The 24,959-nt window shown below is 37.7% G+C and overlaps 1 protein-coding gene across 3 annotated transcripts in view; it reads left to right on the top strand.

The window, feature by feature from the left end:
• The window catches only part of SATB2 (SATB homeobox 2), a 187,136-nt gene that overhangs the window by 49,293 nt on the left and 112,884 nt on the right, over window positions 1-24,959 (top strand). The window lies entirely within an intron of this gene.

The following is a 24,959-nucleotide window of genomic DNA, read 5'->3' as shown; positions in this document are numbered from 1 at the left end:
TAAAAAATATGTTAATAAATAGAACAATACTCATTTGGTGGTAATACTGTCTACCGCCTCTTTCACTTTTTGTTTGAATGTAAATATAAGCAAGGAAAATTAAAGGGGGTTGTCATGCATAAATATGCTGGGTGAGCTTCTGGATGACAAACTCTACTCAATAAAGATGAGATCTTTATCATAAGAAGAAAGAAACTACACAAGATCAGTAAATGCCATTTATTAGCAATTACTATTTGGGCTTCTTTAATTAGAAAAAAGCCGCTAGGCGTCTAAGATCACTAATAGAGCTTTAGAAGTACGAGGCACAAAGGACTTTTATGACTTTTTAGAAAACTTTGTATTTTTGTATTTACAAAGGTGAATGTAAATGTTTTACCAGGCCTTAAGTGTATGTTTTGATCTACTTTTACACTTATTAACTGCTTATAGTAGGAAAATTCATCATAGGTTTTAACACTTGCTTTTATGATAACCTTATGATGTCATTCTTGTGTAGTACATTGCATTAAAAAATAAAGTGACCGCCCTGAGAAGTCAGTTAAAATAATGGAGCATTCATCTTGAACTGCAACCTAAAATATTCCATAGTTAAAGTTGTAACAACATGCACTGGGAGGTCAGTTTTTCAGAGTTGTCATCTCCCTTCAAGATTGGAAATTGGTAAAGATGACAATCCCCAGCATTCTTTGTCCAATTCTTTGGGAAGATGATACTGGAAAATACTGAGTTCTGATAAATGAGGCATTAATAGGTCCTATTCTGACTGTCGGGTTATTTGCATTGAGGAATGGGTGGGTGATCTGTAATAGCAGTTTAACTCAAATACCAATTGAGATGAGAGTATTCCGCCCCAGGAACAATGGCTCGTTTTACAATGTGGCCACAAAATTCAGCATGGTTGATCCTAGCTGCCTCAAATATCATTAAACTAATCTCAGAGCCTGGGATTAAGTTTGGCTGACCAAGTGTCCTTTTCAGGTCAGAGTTCAAGGAGTCCTGGTAAAGTTTCAGGGAGCAGGGAAGACAACCTGCTCTTGATACATTTTCAACAAAGATTTTGTTCTACAGAGTTTTAACAATCCCTCAAATACCCTTAACTGCTAAAATAACACAGAGAAAGGCAGTTCATAGTCTCTAAAATAGTCTGTTTACACAGGTTATTAATGACTCTGGCCTATAGAGTGTGTACAAACCAAAAAGAAAAGTCAGTGGGGTGGGGGATGGCATTGATGGAGAGAGAGGGAGCCGTGCTGACGCACTTCCTCTCCGCTTCATTCTTTGCACTCCTGTGATTAAATCCAGACTTAGCAGCGGTATCATTACATTGGGAAGATGAGCCACAGACTCTTTTGAAGTTGAATTTCTTAACATTACCCCCTGCAGTAGAAAGGGCATTCGCACTGTGACCAATCTTTAAAAACAAACCAATGCTAAACAGCATGCATATTTTAAGCAAAGATTCCTCCTTTATAAAAACTTGACATTTGTTGCAGGTGGTGTTATAACACCATGGTATAGAAAAATCTAGTTTTGATTTTTTAAGTAAGGTATTGAAAATATAAAGTAGGCAGAGCTGTAGGGCACAGATTAATTTAGCCATGATAAATGTGTTAATCCACCATCTTGTCCATGGAAAAAGCTATTCCTCAGGGAAGTGGTATTAACTGTGCAATATCTTATAGCTGAATATTGCTCTGTAAAATGTTGGAGATTTACACACGATCTGAATTCAGCTTTCTACCTATTATTTTATTCAATGCCTTTTGTACATCAATAAATCTACTATAAATTCCCTCCCCCTCCAGTGCAGTGTCGATCACAGCTGAGTAGTGTGTAGGGCTGCCTGTGAAAAGGGAAAAACTGGAATGGACTCTTAGGATTGGGGTTGAGCCCTAAAATATAATTAGAGATCATCTCTTCCCACCTCTCACCATATTCAGGAATCTCCTCCAGTTTCTCTGGTGGAGTGTTACTAGCCTGTGCTTCTAGGGATGGGGAACTCACTCCTTGTCGAGGCTATAGATGTCTGTCACGTTGCTCTAGTTTTATCATTTCCTGAGGATTGTAAAAGAAAAAAGGAAATAGTCTTCAGACAGAGTGTACCAATACTACTTCCTTTGTAGGATAGCTCAGATATTTGGAAAGTAACGATCATGCCCTCTCTAAGACTTCCTTTCTGTCGGCTAAACAACCACAGATGTCTGCGTGTATATTTGGTCCCTTTTCTATCCTTTCATGCTCTGTATCACCCTTGTCTTTGGTTGCTCTCTAGTTGTCCATGGCCCTTTGAAACTAACTCATCTCATTACCTCACATGTGATCTTGACTTTCTAGAAATGCATTAATTGTTTCTGGCAGATGTTCACAGTAGTGGCTCATATTGAATAACCTTAATGTAATCAAGATATTTGTTCTTTTGTTTTTTTCGCAAGAATTTAGAGAAGGTCAGAATTTATATATATATCTGTCGTATATATTGTATATATATCAGTATACATGACACTAATATATTAATTCTTGGTAAATTTCATTTTGCCTTATTTATTCAAGTGTTAATGGCCCGCTGAGATAATTTTTTAATTAATTAATTAATTTTTTGGCTGCGTTGGGTCTTCATTGCTGTGCGCAGGCTTTCTCTAGTTGTGGCGAGTGGGGGCTACTCTTTGTTGCGGTGCGTGGGCTTCTCGTTGCGGTGGCTTCTCTTGTTGTGGAGCACAGGCTCTAGGCACGCGGGCTTCAGTAGCTGTGGCTTGCAGGCTCTAGAGCACAGGCTCAGTAGTTGTGGTTCACGGGCCTAGTTGCTCCGCGGCATGTGGGATCTTCCCAGACCAGGGCTCGAAGCTGTGTCCCCTGCATTGGCAGGTGGATTCTTAACCACTGCGCCACCTGGGAAGTCCTGAGATAATTTTTAATCTAAATTATATTATCAACTATATTGGCTTTGTGGACTCTACACATTTTATAAGCATCTTCCTCCAAATCATTAGCAAAATGTTGAATGGGCAGGGCCAAACACAGAATGCTGGGTCATAACCCTGAAGACCACCTTGGAGGCTGACTGTTTACTTGGAGACTAGTTATTATTGAGCAAGACATAAACTACCTAACTGTACTGTCTGTCTGGTCCACTAAGGTATCATGAAAGCTTTTCTCAAATATTTCTGCCATTCTTATACCCCTGGTCAAAGGACATGATTTTAATTTGGCTTTATACTTTCTTTGTGGACTGAACTTTTTTTGATTCTTACATTTTGAACTTGGAGTTAACAGTTTGACTTGTTCTGGAATTCTTCTATTTCTTCATGATTTTATGTATGTATGTATTTACTTATTTTTACTATTGGATATCACATGTACAAATTCCTCCAATACCCTGGGATGTGAGTTTTCTGGGCCAGGAGACTTACACTCGTTTACAGCAGCCCAACGTTCTTTTTTTTTTTTTTAATTAATTAATTGATTTATTTATTTTTGGCTGTGTTGGGTCTTCGTTTCTGTGCGAGGGCTTTCTCTAGTTGCGGCAAGCGGGGGCCACTCTTCATTGTGGTGCGCGGGCCTCTCACTATTGTGGCCTCTCTTGTTGCGGAGCACGGGCTCCAGACGCGCAGGCTCAGTAGTTGTGGCTCACGGGCCTAGTTGCTCCGCGGCATGTGGGATCTTCCCAGACCAGGGCTCGAACCTGTGTCCCCTGCATTAGCAGGCACATTCTCAACCACTGCGCCACCAGGGAATCCCCCCAGTGTTCTTTTATGGCTTTATTTCCTATATTAGCTTTCAGGGCCTTCTCAGCCATTGTTCTAGCATTTCTAGTTTGAAGCTTCTTTTGCTTTAGCAGAAGAAAATGGGGATAGATGGGTAATTGGGTAGTTTTGCCTCCAGTCTTTTCATCTTTTTACATGACATCATCTTCCGTAAACAGTTGTCCTGTCTTTTCGTAGATCATCATTTGGTCCCTGATTTTACCAAACACCTTTGTGAATGTTAGCAGGTTTCGTTTGTCTCAGGTGTTTCTGGGCTGTGACCTCTTCGTTAAGATTCTTTTAGAGATTCCTGCTTATTTCTCCACTCTACTTTCTACACTTTTTGTGTAATTTTCAAGTTTTAAGCTCATAGGAGAACTTCCTAAGCAACCACACAGAAGGCTTTCTAGTGCAGTGTTCAGATCCTGACCTCACTTCTTACTAGGGGAGCTGACCTTAGGAGAGTACCTGAAATTCTCTACACTTCATCTCTAGAATGGGTTCAGAGCCCACCTTACTTTAGGACAGTTTTAAAGATGAAGTGAGATTATTTTAATGACCAGTGAGTGGCATCATATTCAATGAATGTTATTCTTATTACTATTATGTTTCATGACGATGCCCATTCATATTCTTTCCCAGTTTTGTGACTGTACAGGCATTTTTACAGCCTCACATCTCTTTTAAACCATCTCCCTCAAAACAGCACTATCCGCAGAATCACACCCATACTTTCTTTCAGCTTTTTGATGTCTGCTTTCCTAAGCTATAGACTACATACCTCTTTCTAACAATGTCATTGCTTAACGTACTGTAAGTTTCAGGAGAAGCGGGCTTTTGTACCTCTGAGACTCCTATGGCTCCATATCTTTCAAGTTTATTCTTTTGATTTAAGCCCAGCATAGTTTAGCTTCATAAAGGTGTTCCATGTGCTTTCCATAGTGAGTACCATGAGCCAGATGACTTCTGGGGGTGGCTTATGGCTCTTAAGATACTAAGCTCTCAGAAGGCTCTGTGGAAACCTCTATTCTTCAAGGGGGTAGACTGTCAGCTGAGAATGTTGGTATTTCCCTGGGTTTTCTCACAAAGGACTGCACATGGTGAAAACTAAACGTATTATTAGCATGTAGGGCCGGGAATTTAGTGGGCTTAGGGAAAAATAAGTAAGAATTGTGGAAACATAATTATGAAAATACAGGGTTTCACCGTGTTTACATTTTAACTTCCTACCTTGTTAGGTGTGTTAATTGTAAAGACTGCCTGCTTTTTATCTGTAGTATGCAGAGAATAAATAATAGTACTTACCACGGACCATGCAATATTCATATAATTAAGCATTCCTAAATTTTTGGAATTCCTAAGTAAGAATGAATTTGAAAGTGTCTGGCCCTGAGAGCTTTTTTCTTCTTTTTTCCTTTTTAAGAATATATATTTATATATAGAAATAAGCATGTGGAGTTTGATTTCTTTACCATGAATAATTGTACTAAAATATTTCTAGGACATGTTCTAAGTTTGCAGCTCTATGTGCGAAGGTTCAGAGAATACTTTTGAGGAAACTCCTTTCGTTTTTCCTGAAAAAATGATAGTGGTGGAGTACTTAAAAAAAATGTAGCTCCCCTCTGTCACCCATCACTTGCCTGTTCCCTCTGGCCTTCCTACACTTCCCCTGGGGAGACACTCTCTATTCTAGTATCTCCCTGAGAGGCCTGCTTGGCTGTGAGGTAATTCTGTAAGTGCAGATTCCTGGGCTCATCCTGACCCGGTGCATCCTGTCCCGTGGTGGCAGACCCCAGAATCTTCATTTTCGTAAATTCTTTTTTTGGTGGGGGGGATCTCATGTCCCCAAGTTTTGAGAACCACCTCTCCAGTCCAATTGTCGTTGGCTTCTATAATGTCAGATGAAACCAACATTATGCAGTGTTCCTTTCGAAGTGCTTTGTTGTTGAAGAACAGGCTGCTGGTGGGCCAGAACAGATTGTCACCATGTAAATGGGGTGTCAAGGGACATAATTTTATGGGCTCACACCTATCTCTCAGCCAAAGACATTTCAGGTTAGTCGTGTGCCTGCACTGGTAAAGGAATATAGTCTCATTTGAACTGGGACAACCCTAGTTCTGGGTACATTCTGTGGTATTATATTTGCCAACTCATATTCAGCCCATGCATTTATAATTACTCAACTGTTTCCATGCATTGAGTCATTGCAGAAAAGCCGCTTCTTTGTAGAACCTCATTAAGATTTCAGCTGCTAACAGATTTTATTTTACAGTTCCAGCTTTCATGATATTAAGATATGGAGATTTAGGCTTCTGGGAGGGGTTATTTACAAGTTTAAAGCTCTTAGCTATGGGAGCATCACAGTTATTTTAAGGGCATAACCAAAAAGGGGAAAAAATGGGTAGTCCGGTATTCTAATCAAAGTAATATAATACTTTGAAGGCAAAAATAAAGAATGCCAAATAGCTTTTTAAAAAATTACTTGTTTGGGATTTGCATGATTTTATTTAAAATGTCTTTTAATTTAACGCAATGTTTTTATAAATGTTATTTAAAATTCTGGGGGCCTAAAAAGACTCACATAGCATTAAAGCACTATTCACAGTGTTCGTATTTTTTTAAATGAGTATACTTTCTTTATGCTAAGTATACATGGTAAATGAGTAATCTCTGGCTTAACTGGCATATTTTTCTTTTGCGGTTTCACCCAAAATTATACTGAGCCATTTTATATCCTGTATTGCTCTTTACCATGGTATTTTAAAACTTTCTTCTAAATAATGTGCACTATTTTAATTAAGGTAAGTAACCATTAACTGAGAGTTATTGGTTATGTCAATTAGAGCTGCCACTTATATTTTATCTTCTATCTGTTAACATAATAATCATTCTTTAGGCAGCCCACAAAGGGAAGTGAGCTAAATCAGAGCAAGCAGGTCCATGTCAGGAGTCAGGAGTGTTAGCCTCTGAGAAGTTCTTATCTCCTTCCTTGTCATGATGTTACCATTGCTTTCACTGAATAGGCATTGGCTGCTTGTCCTGTTTGGTAACCCTCTTTAGTATTTCCAAAGGGGAAGTCTTACTCATCCAGCACTCAGGGGCCCTTCTTTCCCTCACTGGGCATCCGTCCAGGGATCATTTACTTGCTGATTTGTCCCTGGTGTCCTTGCCTTACCTACTCTTTCTCCAGCCAGGTGATAAGAAGCCCCTTGTTGACAGACGTTGTTTTCTGACTTCTGTGTCCCCCTGTGGTTTGGTGTCCTGCCATCCCAGGAGGCACCGTGTAGATGTTGGCTGAATAGAGGATGAAGACTAGGAGAGGAGTAAATTTCTGCTAACTGACCAGATTGATTTAATTTGTTGGTGTTCCTGTCCAGCCACTTTGAATATCAGGCTTTCTTGCTTAATATCCTTTTAGGCAACATCGGAACTGTTCATGTTTCTATCTAAAGTTTTCTAAATTGGACGATTTCTCATCTGAAAATAGTCTAGAATGTATAAAAGAACAGAGATTTCTGAATGCAAATAGCTTCCTTTCGTGTGTAGGTTGTTTTGCTTAATAATTTGCAAGGAAAGCACAGAATTTTAACAGTAATAAATTCATCCGTTGTAGGAAGTTTGAAAAATACAAAACAGTGGGAAGGATAAAGTAAAATTGCCCTTTGATATCACCTGTGTGTGGTCCAAGATATTTCTTATCTTAAAAGTTTTGCTGATAAAGTTAAAGATTTCTACATCCCTTTTAGTTTCTTTTCCTTTCCCTCCTCATGGGCACAGGACTATATCTGTGTATACTTAATATAGCAAACATTTTCCGAGGCATTAATTTTTAATGATTTCCTAACGTTGATGGTGTGGGTTATACCATAATTTACTTAACCATCCCGTTTTTTTAGGCATTTAGGTTGTTTAGAGCTTTTCATTTTTACAGATAACTCTTTAATAAATATCTTTGTATTTGATGTCCTTCTATGTTTATGACTAATTGGAGTAATGTTCAATACTTTTTAAATTCTCGACTATATTCCCAGGTGACAAATTCATGATTAATTTTCACTGATATTTAAGATGTTAAATTGTCAGACTTCAGACTTTAAATTTAACTTAAAACTTAATGAGTTTTCTTGTTATTATAGTTAACCTGGAGTTAGAAAATACTTTAAGTAGAATTCGGGCTGGTGAAGGGCTTTATTGTCCTGATTTAAGGGTCAAACTGAAGAATTTATAAAGCACGCCTGCAATTACAAGACAGCTATATCTGAGTATTCTAAGGTATAGCAGTCATTTAAAATGCATAGCATTCATAATATTTAAATGTTTTATTATGAAACATGCCACACTCAACAAGAATATGTCATGTATACGCTTAACACTAAAGAGTAGATAATAAGACAAGTACCCTTGTATTCACCACTCTGCTTAGGAAATAGAATATTACCAGTACCTATGAAACTTCTTCATGTTCTCAATATGATTGGTGTTTGTTGTCATCTGTGTTTGTGTTCGTTTTCAATGTCAAGGAGCTCAGTGATACTGGGTAAGAAGATTTGTAAATGTTTAATCGTCTTCAGTTCCACTGCTTCCATCTCATCCAGTTGACCATCCCTTCTCACCTAGCCTGTTGCAACAGCCTCCAAACTGGCTTCTCTGCCTTTCACTCCTGAGCCACTTTAGTTCAGGACCTCAACACAACACTGCCTCCACCCCAGCCTGCCAGAGTCATGGCTTAAATGCAAAAACTGGATAATGCCATTCATCTGCCCAAAACCCTTCCCTGGTTTTCTGTTTGATTTAGACTAAAATTCAAATACTTGCTGTGACCTGCAAAGCTCTTTCTAACCTGTCCTGGCCTCCATCCTTAAGCACTTACTCTCCCCATTTCTGCTCTCAGCCACACGGGCCTTCTTTAAGTAAGCCTAGGCCAGATCTTTCCTGCTTCATGACCGTATACATTCTTTCGCCCACTTTTGCTCACTACCCTGTTTTCACCACGTTTTAGTGAAAACTTTCCTTTTCATTCCTTGAGCCATTTTCCCTATCTGATTATTCTTTCTCATAGCATCCTATTATTTTGTGCTTAGCACTTGTTGAATTTTTCATTTTGTCTTTGCTTATTGGTTAGACCTAGTAGACTCTTAAGTTTCACGAGTGTAGGCACCATGCCTATCTTGTTCACTACCCTGTACTTCTAATACCTGGGTAAACACTCCAGAAATGTTAAAACAATTGAATGAAATAATTTAATGCTGCATTTGGAAGAGAATATTAATATTACAAAGATTTTTATGTTCAAAAATGATATATGTTATTTTGGTCCAACAAAATACAACTGATTCAGTTCATTGAATTAGGTCTACATCCCTGTACCTCCTTTTGCTTGCATAAATGTATTATTTTTAATTCTGACTGACCCATTTATTAAATGTGAGCAATTTAGGTTTAAATACTCCATTAGGGATTTATTTTCTCTCAAGTGCTTATCATAGGTATTTAAAATAGAAAGATTTAGGCAACATAATATAGTAGAAAGGATCTTGATATAATGGAAAGAATGTTGGCTTTGGAGTCATAAAAACTTGAGTTTAAATAGTAGTTATGCTGTTTGTTAGCTGTATAATCTTTGGAAACTACTTAACCTTTCTGTCCTCTGGTGTTCTCATCTGCAAAATGTGATGATAACATCTACCTTATTGGTTTGTTGAGAAGATCAAAGGAGGTAATATATGTTAAATCCTAGCGCTGTGCTTCCCACAAAATAGGCACTTAATTCATGATATTATTATTTTCATAATTATTATTAGAAGCTATGTGCCTATAGCAAGCTGCTTAATCTTTTCCTGCTACTATTTCTTAATCTGTAAAATGGGGATAATTCTTACTTTATGGGAATAACTTGAGGATTAAATGATACAATGTATGAGTGTATTGATGTAGGACATCTAGAGCAATTCTACCTGAATCATAGTTGACCCTCAATCAATGAATAAGGGTGATTGATAAAAAAGGACTTGAGATCAAGTTACTTAGTGGGAATTTGGAGTCTTTAAATTCCATTGATTCATTCAGTACATACTTATGGGGTGTCTGTTTTATGCCAGGTGCTTGGCTCAGTGCTACAGCTGCAAGGATGGCTAAGATGAAGCTCCACGGAGTGGCCTACAGTTTAATGGGGAAAGGGGATTTTACATGAACTGTTTAGTAATTTATCTCATGAATAAATACCAGCATAGTGAGATTAATTATCTTGGGGGGAATAGGAAAAGGGCTGTTCCATCTGGAGGTATTGTTGGAGTTGGATTTCAAAGGCTAAGCAGGAGTTCTTCAAAGGGTAAGAGGTGCCATGATATGGGGAAAAAATATCGGCTATGGCATCAGGCAAACCTGGCTTCCAGTCTCTGCTATTTAACATCTTTGCGATGTTAGGCAAGTTATTTAGCTTAATCTAAAATGGAGCCTCTCATATCTATGTCATAGGATTTTTGTGAAAGTTAATACAGTGAGAAAGTGTTCAGCTCATAGTAAGGACTTATATATGTGGGTTCTTTGCAACCACCTGGAATTTTGTCCTCTATCACAGGAAATTACAAAATGACCTCCACTCCCATGGGTCCATAGTTATACTGTCTTTATCTGGTCAAACATGAATTTTTTTCACTTGGTTAAATCTTTTTTAGATCTTTGTTTTTAAAAGTTCAAAGATTGACTATTCATCACCACTTCAAATTCAGTTTGTTAGAACATTTACTTGGCTCTTTAGGAATTTCACTCTCACTCATGGTCAGAGAAAATACCGTCCTCCTTCCTCTGGGATTCTAAACAAGAAATCAGTCATTTTAAACTCTTTGTCATCCTGCTTACTCTTTATAACGTCAACAACAATGGCAGCTTACGTTTGGTTAGCAGTTTAGAATTTACAGAGAACCTGAATTCATATTACTTCATTGAATGCTCTCAACAACCCTTGAGTTGGAGGCCATTATGATCTTGTTTACAGGGGAGGCGATGGAGAGGCATGGAGGGGTAAATGACTTGGTCTTCTGATTCTAATCCAGTACTTCTAACTTGATAGCACACCTGCCTTTCTCTTTTGCCTGTCTTCGGATCCCATCATTCCTTCCAAGGTTGCCAGCATTCATCCTCCTTTTTCCTTTAGACTGCAGCAGTCTTGTTTAGTTCTGTATGGCCCGGGTTATGCAGCAGTCTCCTATGAACTAGATTCTGTAGCTCTAGGAAAGCTTGTACCTGCCTTTTGTTGATTTTGATAGATTGGTATTTCTCCATAATTTCTTGATGCTCTCCAGTGGCTTCTCATTGCCCCATGAAGCAACTTCAGGATCCTTTTACATTCCCCCTCAAAACCACCAGTGATTCTTCATTTCTTTTTTTGTTTTTAATAAATTTTTAAATTTTTATTTATTTATTTTTGGCAGCTTTGGGTCTTCGTTGCCGCGCATGGGCTTTCTCTAGTTGCAGTGAGCGGGGGCTGCTCTTTGTTGCGGTGGGCGGGCTTCTTTTGTTGCGGAGCACAGGCTCTAGGTGCACGGACTTCAGTAGTTGTGGCTCGCGGGCTCTAGAGCGCAGGCTCAGTAGTTGTGGCGCACGGACTTAGTTGCTACGTGGCATGTGGGATCTTCTTGGACCAGGGCTGAAAGCCGTGTCCCCTGCATTGGCAGGCGGATTCTTAACCACTGTGCCACCAGGGAAACCCCTGATTCTTCATTTCTTGACCTTAATTCCACCATCTTGTTGAGGTATGGAGTGTACTTAAGATGTGGCTTCTCTGAAGTGGAGCCATTTTTCTTGTAACACCCTTGGGCTCCTTAGCACCCTGCTAAGCACCTTCTACATGTCTTTCTAAAACAGTAGAAACCAAATTCTTCCATGATGGCTCTCTCTTGGGACACCCATGTCTATATTAACTCCATTTAAAAAAATTATTTGATATACTTACCTTTGTGAGTTTATTCTTCTTTTCTAGATTTTGTGTGGCTTACATGACTCATCATTCATTATTGCTGAGTTATTTTTTCAGAGTCACCCAGGCTTGAACTGAATGACTTAGATTATAAATTCTTGGGATATAACGAGCACTGTCATTTTAAATTATTCTACGAGCAGCAGAAGCCGGTGTTGAGATGATAATGGTGATACTTAATATAATGTTTTTCTCTGTTAGACAGATCATAGGTTTATAAATAATGATTAGTCTTGGAATCTCTGCTAGCTGCAGCTTGTTTCCCACATTCAGGGTATATTTCCATTTAGCACGTCTTTACAAAATATAAAAACACTAAATTCAAATTCAAATTGATTAAAAATTACACTGTAGAGGATGTGAAGATCTATTACAAGATATGACTTTTTTTTTTTTTTTTTTTAAGCATTTGTGATCCCTGCCCACTCCTTTGCCTAGCACCTTTTATTTTATCTTTGTTTTAGTAAATAGGCATTCAGGAAGATGGTTTTGCACAAAAAGAATGAAAATAAAGGCATGAAGGAAAATGTATGCGCTACCATCTCCTTGTCTCTCCCTCTGAGATTTTATGTATGCTCGGCTTCAAAAACCAGTTTAAAAATAAAAAAGATGAGGGCGGTTGCAATCTGCTCCATTTTATGCAGATTAGGTATGGCCCTCAGGCACCTGCCAAATTGCTAATATGGCCTTCCAGTTGGGTCTGATTAGTGTCAACCCAGATCTTCTTTTCCATTGAAATAGAAATATATTTGCTGGGAATAAGTTAACAACAGAGGTGATATTTTCACTAATAACCGTGGGTATAACCGTGGGTATAACCGTTATACTTGGACAGTTTCTCAGTGTAGATGAAGCAGACTAACCTGGGCATTTAGGATTTCCTTCACTTTCATTTGGCTTCTACTCCCTGAGGACTTTGGGGTTTCCAGAGACCAGTGAGACTGTGACTTCCCTTTGTGCTATGATGACTTTGAAAGGTCATTTTCCTCTGCATTCCAAAGGCAAAGTGTTATTGTCTTTTTTTTTTTTTTTTTTTTTTTGGTAAAACACATCTGTAGGCTTTACGTTTGCAAAAGCAAATACCTTAAATTGTCCAGAATGAATGTTTGTTTAAGGATACCCACTCTGGGCAATTGAGTTTTTGGATTATTGCAACAGTTATTTTCAGTGCCTCAGGGTGAAGCATTAATTATCTTCCAAAAAGATAATTGAGACAGCAAATATGGAAATCTCAAGCATCTCTTATGTCTCTATTAGAGCAGATTTTAAGGAAATATTTTGATAGCAATGATTGCATTTTGTAGGAAAAGAAGAATAAAAGGTTTGCATGACCAAGCAGGGGCTGGAAGTTCAGGACGAAAAAAATTGGGGCCCTATCTCCAGATTTGGGTGCATAAAGAGTTATAGAAAATAGAGTCAACTTTGTCAGTCATCTAAATCAAGTGCATTTTGAAAATTGCTGCATATTTAATGTGAGCAGTATCTCCTATGGAGTCATTTTGTAACTCAAATTATTTTTTTGCCAGTGGAGGAGCAAGAAACATATTAAATAGTTGACATAGTCTATGTCATCATGACTAGACCAGAGAGAGAAGTAACTGTGCCCCAAATACTGTAATAAGTTCTTTACGTTGGTTTGCTTCACATGGAATGGTTTATGGATGAATAAAAAAATTTGTTTTTTAGAGCTCTTATTCTGGTTTATTATAAGCATTATTACATGCACCACCCCACCACAACATTTTGCATAATTAATTAATTACCATCAGGTAATTCAGTAACAGGGACAAGAATTACAAAGCTCTTGTTGCTAATTTCTTTATTTTACTTGGTAAAATGCAAATTGAATGCTAAAATTAATAGTCATATAGATGTGATTGGGGAAGAAATTTGTAATCATTTTTGAACTCATAGTTCTTAGAACATAATCATGTTTCAGTATTACTATTACAGCATTTTTTTGAGCCTCTACTAAGTGCCAGTCATCAGGTGAGGGCACTCAGATGAATGAGATAGTCTCTGATTGATTAAAACTAGTTATGAGTTGTTTCCAAGTGTGTAAAAACCACAAATTGATAAATAAATGTCCATGGGCATTTAACTTAAGTACATTTAATGAACTGTGAATGATATGGAAAAGTATTTTATCAGAACTTAAAATTTAATAACTTATTCTTTGTTTCTGGTGTGAAATAATTTTACTGTGATATTGGATAACTTGGTTAACTGCTTTCTTCTAGTATAGCAACATAGCAATACCATGATAAACATAAAATAAACACCCAGTTTATTGCTGGATCATTATAAAGTGACTATAATAATATACTGTTGAACAACTAAAATGAACATAAAAGGAAAATTTGGGCGCATGAAGGTACATGCTGCTTATTAGTATATGAAAGAGTAGACATGAAGAAAATCAGTCTTCTTGTAGTGAATATTTTCTATACTCCTCCCATATATTGTAGAATATATATGTTAAAACAACAAAATAAAATAACGAAAAGTGAAATAAACTGATCTTTTTTTTTTTTACATTTGACTTAGTGATCTGACTATGTTTTTAAGATTTGTGATTTTTCCTTCCTGTTAGAGGTGGGAAGGTGATGGTGGCTTGATATTAGAATCAAAATGAAACACCACTCAAGATGTTTCAAGAATAATTGAATTAAAAGTCCGCTTGATATCACAGCCCCTGTGGGCTTCTTTCCAGCCTTTTTTTCTAATGGAACACAACAAAAATTTACAGTATTAGGTCTCATATAATCCCTGTCTTCTCCTTGTCTTCCTTACCGGTTTTTATTTTTTAATGCCCTGAATAAAAATAAGTCTGTTTACATTTTGAGGATCTTGTGTATCAATGATTCCTAGGGAATTTCTTAGTATTTATAATTAGATAATTTTGAAATTTCAGTACCTTGCTCTTAATTTTCAGAATACTTCCTGAATGAATTAGATTTATTTACTTATGTGGGTTATGCTAGGGGCTTAGTTCATATACAAATATATCTTTAAGGAGAGGAAATTACTTATTTGTGGAGGTATATAAACACTATATTTCTTCTATTTTGTGCTATGGAAATGCAAAATTGATCTGAGTGTAACTTACTTTTCTAATAATTGTGTTATTGTCTTTCATTCACATAAAATAACCCCTGCGGAAAGCCACTGTTAGCTAATAATTTTAATGTAAAGAAGTGATGAGCACAATTATATTTATTCAGGTAGTAGTCCATTAGTAGTCTGTAGGCAGCAGCTTTTGTTATTTTAGTTAGAAGTGCAGTTGGCAGAATGATATTCAGTTAAAAACAATCCTGATTGAGCCACGTTCCCTTTTTTGGTTGATATGAAAGCCATTGTTGTTTTGCTCACCAACTGGCAGACCTTCAATTATCCTGAATTTAGAAGTTGTTTACTATACTTCGAAAGTTTAAAAATGAGCCCTCCTTGAGAAACAAAAAGCTGGGTGCTTGCCATTTTTTGATTTTTTTATAGAAAAGTAGAATTTTAATGAAAGAAAAATCAATCCACCAATTCAATGTTGAGTTTATTTTCACAGTTTTGAAGTCTTAATGTGTTTTTTAAATGATAGTAATCAAAGCCACCATTATTGGGCCCCAAAGTATTCAGACAGTGTTTTGACTTAGAGTGTCAGAGCTGCGAGGGGGAGATCATCAGTAAGTCTCTGTGGGTGGGGTGGATTCCTTGAGAAGATTTGGCTTGAGGGTTTCAATCCCTCAGGCCTTTCTCCGTGGCTTCAACAGCTGTCTAGAATATCCGGTCTTCCTGGATGTCCAGGGTGCCAAGAGTGTGAGGGCTCAATTTTCTACTTGTTGAGGGTTAACAGGATGCTAGGGATGGAGTCTGGGTAGGAAACATCAGTTGAACCTGCCAGGTGAGCTAGTGCTGCCCATGGGCCATTGGCAGAGTGGCCGGCCCCCTTCCCTCCTTCTTCCCTTCCCATCTCTCCTTCCTCCCTTCCTCCCTCCCTTCCCATCTCTCCTTCTTCCCTCCCTCCCTTCCTTCCTTCCTTCCTTCCTCCCTTCCTCCCTCTTTCTTCCCTCCTTCCTCCCTTTCTACCTCCCTTCCTCTCATATCTTTGTGCCTCTACCGTCTGCCAGGAACTGTGCTTACAGTCTAGTGAGGAATCGAGACAATAAGTATTTACAAGTGCAGAGGATCTCTGGGATGCTTTGCAGCAGAGGGCAGGGGTGAGATGCAGTTCCTGACATCCCTGTCAGATTGCGGCCACTCCTAAAGATGGTAAGGTGGAAGCTCAAAGAAATTAAGTGACCTGCCCCAGTCACTGAGAGAACAATTTCCAAGCCCAGGCTCTTTTGACTACGTCAGGTGACTTGCCATGTTGGCCAGTGACATTTTAGAAGATACACGTTTTTGCTTAAGTAAAAACATTGTAAAAAATGTAATGCTTACCTCTTTTATGTTAACTTACAATTCATGAACACCAGTGTATGTTTATACAGCACTTTATAATTTTCAGTGCCATTTAGCTCATGTTATTTTATTATAATTACCATTTTGTGAGTCAGGCAGGGGAATTTTTGTTGTTGGTGGTTTTATTCTGGTTTTGCTTTTAAATCCCCATTTTATAGAAGAGAAAATAGGTGCCCAGAGAGGTTAAGTGAGTTCCCCATAGGTGCAGAGCTACAGCCAACAAGGTTCAGATCCAACACCAGACCTGGGTGTCCTGATTCCCAGTCTGCTGCTCTTTCAGACAGAGTGGCTTTCTTGTTTCATGACTGTCATGCACACACTGTATTTTAGGCATCCTCATGCTTATGGGGCTGTAGCTAGGGTTGTATGAACAGTTAAACTGACACGGCCCTTGCCTTCTGGAAGCATATAATCTAAATAAGGTAAAGAGTTTCTGGAGTTTATGCCTATACAGGAAACCGTTTTCTTCTGCCATCACCTATTCTGCCCATGCCATATCCTGCAAACTTAAGGGGGTCTGTAACTTTGTTACAATGCACTCCTAACTCTATTTTCCTTCTCACGTGCCAGAACTTTCTCCTTTCTCTTTGCTTATCCTCCTTGACAGTAGTGAGGGTGTTTGCTGGTGAGTTGGAAAAAAGGAATCTGGGAATCTCTTGGTTTCCTGCCCTTCTTTTGAGGAGAATCAGTGGATTGATCTTCTCCTTGCTCAGGTTCTCATTTATACTAGACGCTTGGGCAGTGCTTCCCAAACCTGGCTCATCCTCAGTATCTCCAAAGATCTACTCTGGAGCTCCTGTTCCACAAGTCCGGGTGGGGCCCACAACTGCTCTAGGGATGAACTTGATCTTGAATGCTTTAGCCATTCACTTAATATGACCACTCTCAACAGGACAGTCTTTACTAAACTGCAAATTCCTGGGAATGGGGAGAAAAAAAATCCATTTCTGACCTTCCCCTACCCTCCAGATCATCTGTAACTGTTCAGCCCAGCTACCATGGGATAACTAGACATCCTGTCAGGGATAATTGCTAAGTCTGTACTACAGTTCAGTTACCCATTGATTCATATGGCATCTTTCTGACATGGCTGAATATTTTAGGGGGCTCAGATAGACCACTGTCATTATTCATCACCATGTATGTTGTGACTATAGATCTACCTTTTATTCACTTCAAGAAACATATATCTAATGAGAGCATACCTCATATGTATTGGGCCTTTCGCTTCTTTAGTATAGCCGTTAAAATGGTAGTGCCATATTTAAAAGTTTGGTTTGCCGCTTTTAAATATGACATTTCCAAAAAATGGAAATCAAGGAACTATCAGAACTTCTTTGAATGTAAAATATCTGAAACCTGCAAACCATGTACATTTTTAGATTTAATAGTAGAGTATATGTGAAGATGTACTGAAAGTAAAAATTATTAAAATGTTCTTAAAGGAAACCCCCAAGAATTTAAACAAAACAAAACTCCTCCAAATTAATAGCAGTTGCCATTTTGTAATCATTATAGCTGTATTTGCTTCCATGTTTTGTAGTTTCTTAACAAATTACTGTGAAATTAGGTTAGTTGGAACATGAATAAATGTACAACATAAATGAGTATACTTTTGCCTTCATATTATATGGCGACATTTTCTTTGATAATCGACATGCCCTCATAATATTGCCCTTAAGATCAGATATTATGTAACCTTAAATTATAGGAAACAGCATATGCCTGAAGGACAATTCTGCAATATATAATTGGGAGCATGCAGTTGATAGAATTTCCAAGGGTGCTGAGCCCAGTGACAAGGTACCTGGAAAGCTGGGTCCTTAGGGAAAATTTGTTGCAGCATTTGAGCTTCCATCTGAAAAAAATACATGTAATTAATTAAGATGGGAAATATTCATGCATAACTGTATTTTTAGATCTTCAGTGCATACTTCTTACCCCAGAGGATGCAGAAACAGTGGCTAAACCTAAGTTATGAATAGCATCTGCTAGAATATAGCAAAGCATGTTTAAAAGAGTATACATTTTCCCCTGTGTCTTTGATTATTGAAGATACTTTAGGGGGACAAATGCTAGAGGAAAATCTCTTTATGCAAATGTATTTCTGAGTTGAAAGGAGGAGAAGAGAAGTTTGTGTTACCTGCCAAAATTAATCATTTAATTCTAAACTCTTTCAGATAATGATTAAACTGAGAACAATAATAAGAAAATATATACCAGATGAAATAGTTTTTAAGCAGTGGCAGAAGCTTAGAACTGATCACAAATAATTTCTCATAACGCTTTTCTTTCTCATTTGTCCTATTCCCCCATGTAATAGTTTTAAATGTCACTCTTATGAAATAAATAACTAAACACCAACCATATTTTTTTCATATCCTGAACAATATTTTGGCTGTTTTTCAGAAGAATCGGAATTCTGAAAATTAAATAAAGGTTTCTAAAATACCAACTTCAGAAAGTTTTATTTAATTTGTGGAATAATTTTGTTCTCTCTTTTTTTTTTAATAGGGTCTTTATTAATTTAGTCTAGTTACTTAGTGCTTATATTAAATAATCTAATAAAAGTAAGGGTTATAACATAACGTTTCCCAAATGTGAAGCAGCATCTATTACATGAGACAAAATCTTTATGCTGCAAAATGTAAAAACCATGTATAGAGTTACAAGGCATCAAATGGTACTGTATGTATTTTTTTAAGTAGAACATTTTTGTAGCATAAGGGGGTAGTCAGCTCAAGAAAAGATTGGCAGACAGCTGTGTATCACTATAGTTTATTCAGAAAGTGCTCTAAAATTCATATTTCAGTTTTTCAAGGCCAATAATATTCCTTATGATCATTTCTCCTGATACAGATATGATTTAAGATTAACGTTAATGTCCTAAAGAGTAGAAACCTACCTTATTTGTGTTTGTCACTAATATCCAAATTGCTGCAGGTGGAGCTTTCTCTGTGTGTTTATTTGTGTGTGTGTGTGTATTTTTAGATAAATTCATTTACAGTACAGCCTCAGTATTTATTCTGAATTGTCAAATCATCTGTTTTGGTCCAGTGTTTTCTTTTGTATTGTTATAAATACAGGATTAATGTATTGTAGGTTCCCAGACAAGTATGTTTTGAGGTTTCATTAATTTGTGTAAGTTATAATGGTACTTGAATAATGTAAAATGCTGGAAGAATGCTATTTCATTTACCATTTACTTTTACCTCAATGCAAGACATTTGAAATATAGATAGTCTTTAAAATCAACACTGAATGTGTAGGAGAGTTTCAGTAAATTGTACTCGGGTACTGCTAAGCTATGGATTAAAAAAGGAAAATATGTACACTTCAAAAACCATTTTTGTTTTGCCTTTTTTCTCCTTCCTCATTGAAAAGTCATTCCTACCACAGGTTTCACAATAATAACTACAATTTATGTCCTTATGCTGCTACAGTTTGATGATATACCACAGTCAGGCCACAGGTTAGAAACACAGGCTGAGTTATTATATACTGCTGGGTAGTGATTTCCTGTGAACTGATTTATGGATAAATAATTCTATGTTCTTATTATATAGGACAGTTTTTAATTTCTTTAACAAAGCATAGCTGAACAACAGAAAATTACACGCTATAGCATAGGGACACGACCACTCTGAGGAGGATAAACAGATGCGATCAATGTCATGAGTTCTCCTATTTTTAAAAGGGGCCTCATCAGCAGTTGGTGTATTGTGGAAATAATACCGCTAACCAGAAGCCCCAAGGCTTAGTTACTCTGAGACTGGGATTTTTTTTATTGATACTCTTTTGCTGAGATCTTTTCAGGGAGTTAACGAAATGTATAAACCCTAGCCTTTAGATATTAAAGCTAATGTCTCATTTTTTTCCCAGGCTGAGTTTTCATTTTGCTTTGAAAATTAATGTTAAAATGCACCTGGAATAAAAGAAAATTATTCACTGAGCTGTTGTACAGGAATACTGCTGATATCTTGCTGGTTTCCTATATCTGTCTCACAGATAATTTGTGGGCTTTATTCTACAATATACCCAACATATACCTATTTTATCAGCATCTATCTCTATGCTACCACAAACTGTGAGGGCTGTTCTCTTGTACTTTATAGGTGATCTGTTGCAGGCCTTCGTGAAATAAATATTTCTTATATTTGAGGTACAGGGGATAAAACTATCATTTTGGTTTATTTTAAGAATGGTTTCACTTAACTATGTGTTTAGTAATAATAAGCTTCTCTACTCAATTGTGAGCTCCATAATTACAGGGATAGTGTGTACTGGGTTATCTTTGCATCTTAGTGACTTATGCTGGAGACACGAATGAAAAATTTGTTAAATGAATGATGATTAATGCTTAATACAAACCCTTGTGATGTTTTATTGCTTATATTGTATTATCGGCACATTTTATTTATCACTCAGAAGTGATCGACTTTCTAAAAACTTGAATCAAATATTGATGAACTGTAACGTGTATTATCACCACTCTTGTTTTCACATAGTTAGAGGTACAAATGATATGAATGATGCATATGAATTATGCATCTACTGAGAAGAGTATTTGGTTTCTTTGAGATAGGTTATAAACTGATAAAAATAACAAATACGTATGAACACAAACAGCTATTGATATTTCTCTTTGTGATACGTCCACTCTGGCAGAATACTGCATTGAGAGAGTAAAAAACTGGTTTCCATTATTGCATCTTTTTAATTTTAGACAAAAATTGCCTCCATTCCCAACCTAATTTTATGTCACTAATGGGAAATTTACCTACAAGTGCATGTTGTTATTTGGTCTAAAAGCATAACATGAAGAGTGGATTGGTCTTCTGTATTTTAGTGAACAGATTTGTCTAGATATAAACAATTTTATTTATATTATGCTCAATTCAATCATGTTAACATTTGTATGAATTTCAACCCCAAAATAAAGGCCCATAATTTGGGACTCAAAGACCTTGAAATTGCATCTGTAATGATCCTCAGCACCAGGCATTTTGTAAATGTTCACAGATGATAAATTCTTTGGAAATAGGAAAGATGATGTGGGAAACAATGTTTATGTCTGAAATGGCACTGTTGAGGGAGACGATTTTTTCCAGAGAAGCTGGCTCTTCAGGCCCTGTCACCTGTTTGCTCATTGGTCTCATATGTTCCTTTGTTTAACATTAAATGTCAAGACCCTGCCCCATGTGTGACTGTGTGATTGGGCACTGGCACACGGGCAGAGCTGAGTAGAAAGGATATTGGTCCAGGAGTTGGAAAACTTGTCAGATGAAGCCCTGGGGCCTAGTTCTGGCTGTCACACACAGATGTCCTGGAACACTCACTCTTCTCTGATCTTCACCTCACTTTCAGGTGTAATACTGACCCCCTGCTCTCCTCGTGAGGAGGAACTAATGGTTTGGAAAAAAACACTTTGTAAACTGTAAAGTAACATAAAGGGATATTGTGATAAAGTTAAGCTCCTTCTAAGATACACAAACTAACCAAGAGTATTTATTGTGCAGCTGTATAGAGAAAGGAGTTACTTCAGGCTGGGTTGATCAGAGTTGGAATTATTCTTGGTGCAGAATTTGAAGAATGTGTACGATTTCTAGAAGTGAATGCATGGGATCAGTACTCCAGACAGAGTGAGAGTGTGATATATATTCAGAGAAGAATTGGGAATTGCCATTTATTGAGCATGTACTGTGTGCCTGACTGGGCTTGAGTGTGTGTGTGTGTGTGTGTGTGTGTGTGTGTGTGTGTAGAGTACTATCTAATCATCATTAGTTTTCCTCATATTTTGGATTGGGGCTATAAAACCTACTCATGGAGTGTAAGCATTAGAAATAATTCTGTATACTTATAGTTATGCTGTTTTTATTGAGATTTCTCCAACACTGCGAGTCAGATATCCCCAGTGGGAACATAACCTCTCTTCCTTCTTTGTTCGCCTTCACTGTACTGAAGCATTTCTTGGGGTCAGTATCCCTCCTTAGAGGGAGCCAGGAAGAGGCTGTTATAGATGTTAGATACACCTATCTGGATTATTTCAGCTCTTTTTTTCTCCCCTCAGAATGCTTCCCTTTTTTAATCCACCTGAATTCCAGTATAGGTTAATCATCCTAAAGCTTTGCTTGATGGTGTTACATCTACACCCAAGAACTTTCAAAGATCTGTTTTCCCCTAACTTTTACTGAGCACTTATTGTGTACCATCCCACTGCTGCTACATTCTGATTCTCATTTTAAGCCTCGTGGCAACCCTGAAGAGTAGGCACTGTTATTATCCCCATCTTACAGATAATGGAAGCCAAGCCTTAGAGAGACCAACTAAATAACTTGCCCAGAATCTTGCAGCTGACAAGCAGAGGAGGCTGGGCATGGAGTCACCTCTGACTCCAGGCCTTGCTCCTGACCTCTGACCCATACGGTGCATTACTGAGCTGGGCATATGAGGCCTTCCAGACTTGGAACCAAGATCTTTTCCAGTCTTTGCTTCTGAAGTGCCTCACACTTGAACCAGTATGACTTACAGGCTACTAAGAAGAGCGAGTGATTGATGTACAGTCTTCCTTTGTGATTTAAAATAATGAGGGCCTTTTATAGGCACTTGACTAAATTAAAGATTAAATGATATTGAAGTCATCCTTGAGTAAATATTTTTGAAATAAATTGACTGTATCTTTCTTTTAGGGAGCGTTAAAAGATGTCTAAATGATTACTGTAAATGATTAATTGTTGGGATTAATGATATCCAGGCTCTGTACTAAGGGCCCTACATTCAATCTGCACAATATTCCTATGAGGTCAGTACGTTTATTGTTCCATTTTACACATGAGAGGACTGAGGCGTAGAGAAATTAAGTAACTTGCTACAGTTACATGGTTAGTAGGTGGAGGAGGCAGGATATGAACAGAGGCAATTTGACTTGGGAGCCGGAATTCTTTGTCACTATGGTCTACTGCTTCCCATTTTGATTTCCTCAATTAACACTCGACACCAGCCCAAGAAATATTTTTGTCTATTTTATATCAGGGAAGGAGGACTGTATTTCCAAAGAGGGTTAATACTTTAGACAGAGACCTTATTTGGAGGAAAGGCTTATTAAAAAGAGTTACTCCAAGTCCCTGCCAGGCTGGAGGAGAGCAGCCTCTGGACACCACTGTCCTACCAGATCTGGTTCCTGCAGACTCTGGTAGGTAGTTGAGCAAAGAGCATGACTTCTAGGTGCAGGTTAGTCAATATGGTGCGAAAAAGAAAAAGCACACGCACTTCGCATTGCCTGAAAATAGCATGTGTCAGCAGCTCTCTTCCAAGATGTAGAAACCACCCTGTAGCAGCTGCTCTCTGTGGAGGCATTAACTGTTGTGAAGACACCTGTATGTGTCTAATTCCAGCCCAAACAAGTCTCCTTCCGGCTCATCAAGGTGGGGAGAGAACTTATCTAAATGGAGATTACTATTTTCAATAGAGTGACTTGTCTGTCATTTCCTGTAGAGATTCTTCCCCCTCCACCTTTTTTAAAATTGAGGTATAATTTACATACAATAAGATATATGCATATTAAGTGTTCGGTTACATGGATTTTGACAATTTTCATACCCGTGCAACCACCAGCCAAAACTAGAAAATCCCCTTTATGTACCTTTCCAGTCATGCCCCTGCTGTCTGGAGGTAACCGCATTCTGACTTCTCATAGATGAGTCTTGCCTGTTCTTGTATTTTATATAAATGAAATCATTCAGAGATATTCTGTTGTCTCTGGCTGCACTGTGGTATAAACTTACAGCGAAACACTCCTCAACAATAAAAAGGAATGAACAATGACACACACAATAGCATGGATGAATTGCCTCTAGGGTTATGCGTTAAAGTTTACGGGATTCATTTGCTTCCTGCTACCTTCATATTCTTAGTAACCAAAATGACCCACAAAATTGGCTTCTTCGACTTGCCTACGATAGTGTGCAATTGCTGACTTCATTTTTTCTCCCTCTAATCTCTTATAATAAAATATCATCTTTAGAAGATGGTCTGTTTATACTCAACTTGTGGGCTATCACGATAATGACGTTTTAAGGGGATTAAAATCGTGGAGTGATTTTTTTTAAAAAGGAACTATGTTAGGCATGTCACGTGGTATCTTTTTAGTACTTTCAAATGTCAGAAGGAGTAAGGGAAGCAGCGAAGCAGACCCAGCCTCTCCTGGATGGCTGTCCGGCGGGCCCTGGATGTTCATTTTCATGACTACTGCATGCTGTGTGCTGTGCACTTTTCATTGTCATGAGAGAGAATGTTAGGAAGACTATCCCCACAAGAACACAGCTTTTCTTGGCAAGTGAGATGTGACTTAAGGAGCCAGAACTGGAGACATACGGTACTATGAATGGGAGCTGTGTTACTTTATTGGATCTGAGTCCAGGAACTATTTATACTGCAGCATATTCAGCACCAGATTGTTAAATCTTAATACTGAAACAGTGCATCATTTTAATATTTTTGTTCTGTTTATTCCCTGTTTTCAAGCATTATGTCAAGCATTGCGCATTCATTGATTTCATCTTGGACAGGACGTGTGCCCTGACCAGAAAGTTCATTTCCTATTATTGAAATTTCGCCCCATAGCTATAAAGCAGCATTTTGTGAAGCTTTTAAAAGTTCCCTTGGGTATACAGGTGTTCTCTGCCTTTGGTGATAAAATATATTTTTTGAAAGAACAGTGTAGTTGGACTCACCTGCATTGTCAAAAATAAAAATAAAAATGCTGTTTCTCTTCTAACGCTAAAAC

Source organism: Balaenoptera physalus (assembly GCF_965194825.1).
Source record: "Balaenoptera physalus genome assembly, chromosome: 6".
Lineage (NCBI taxonomy): Eukaryota > Metazoa > Chordata > Mammalia > Artiodactyla > Balaenopteridae > Balaenoptera > Balaenoptera physalus.
This window is presented reverse-complemented; position numbering and strand designations above follow the sequence as displayed.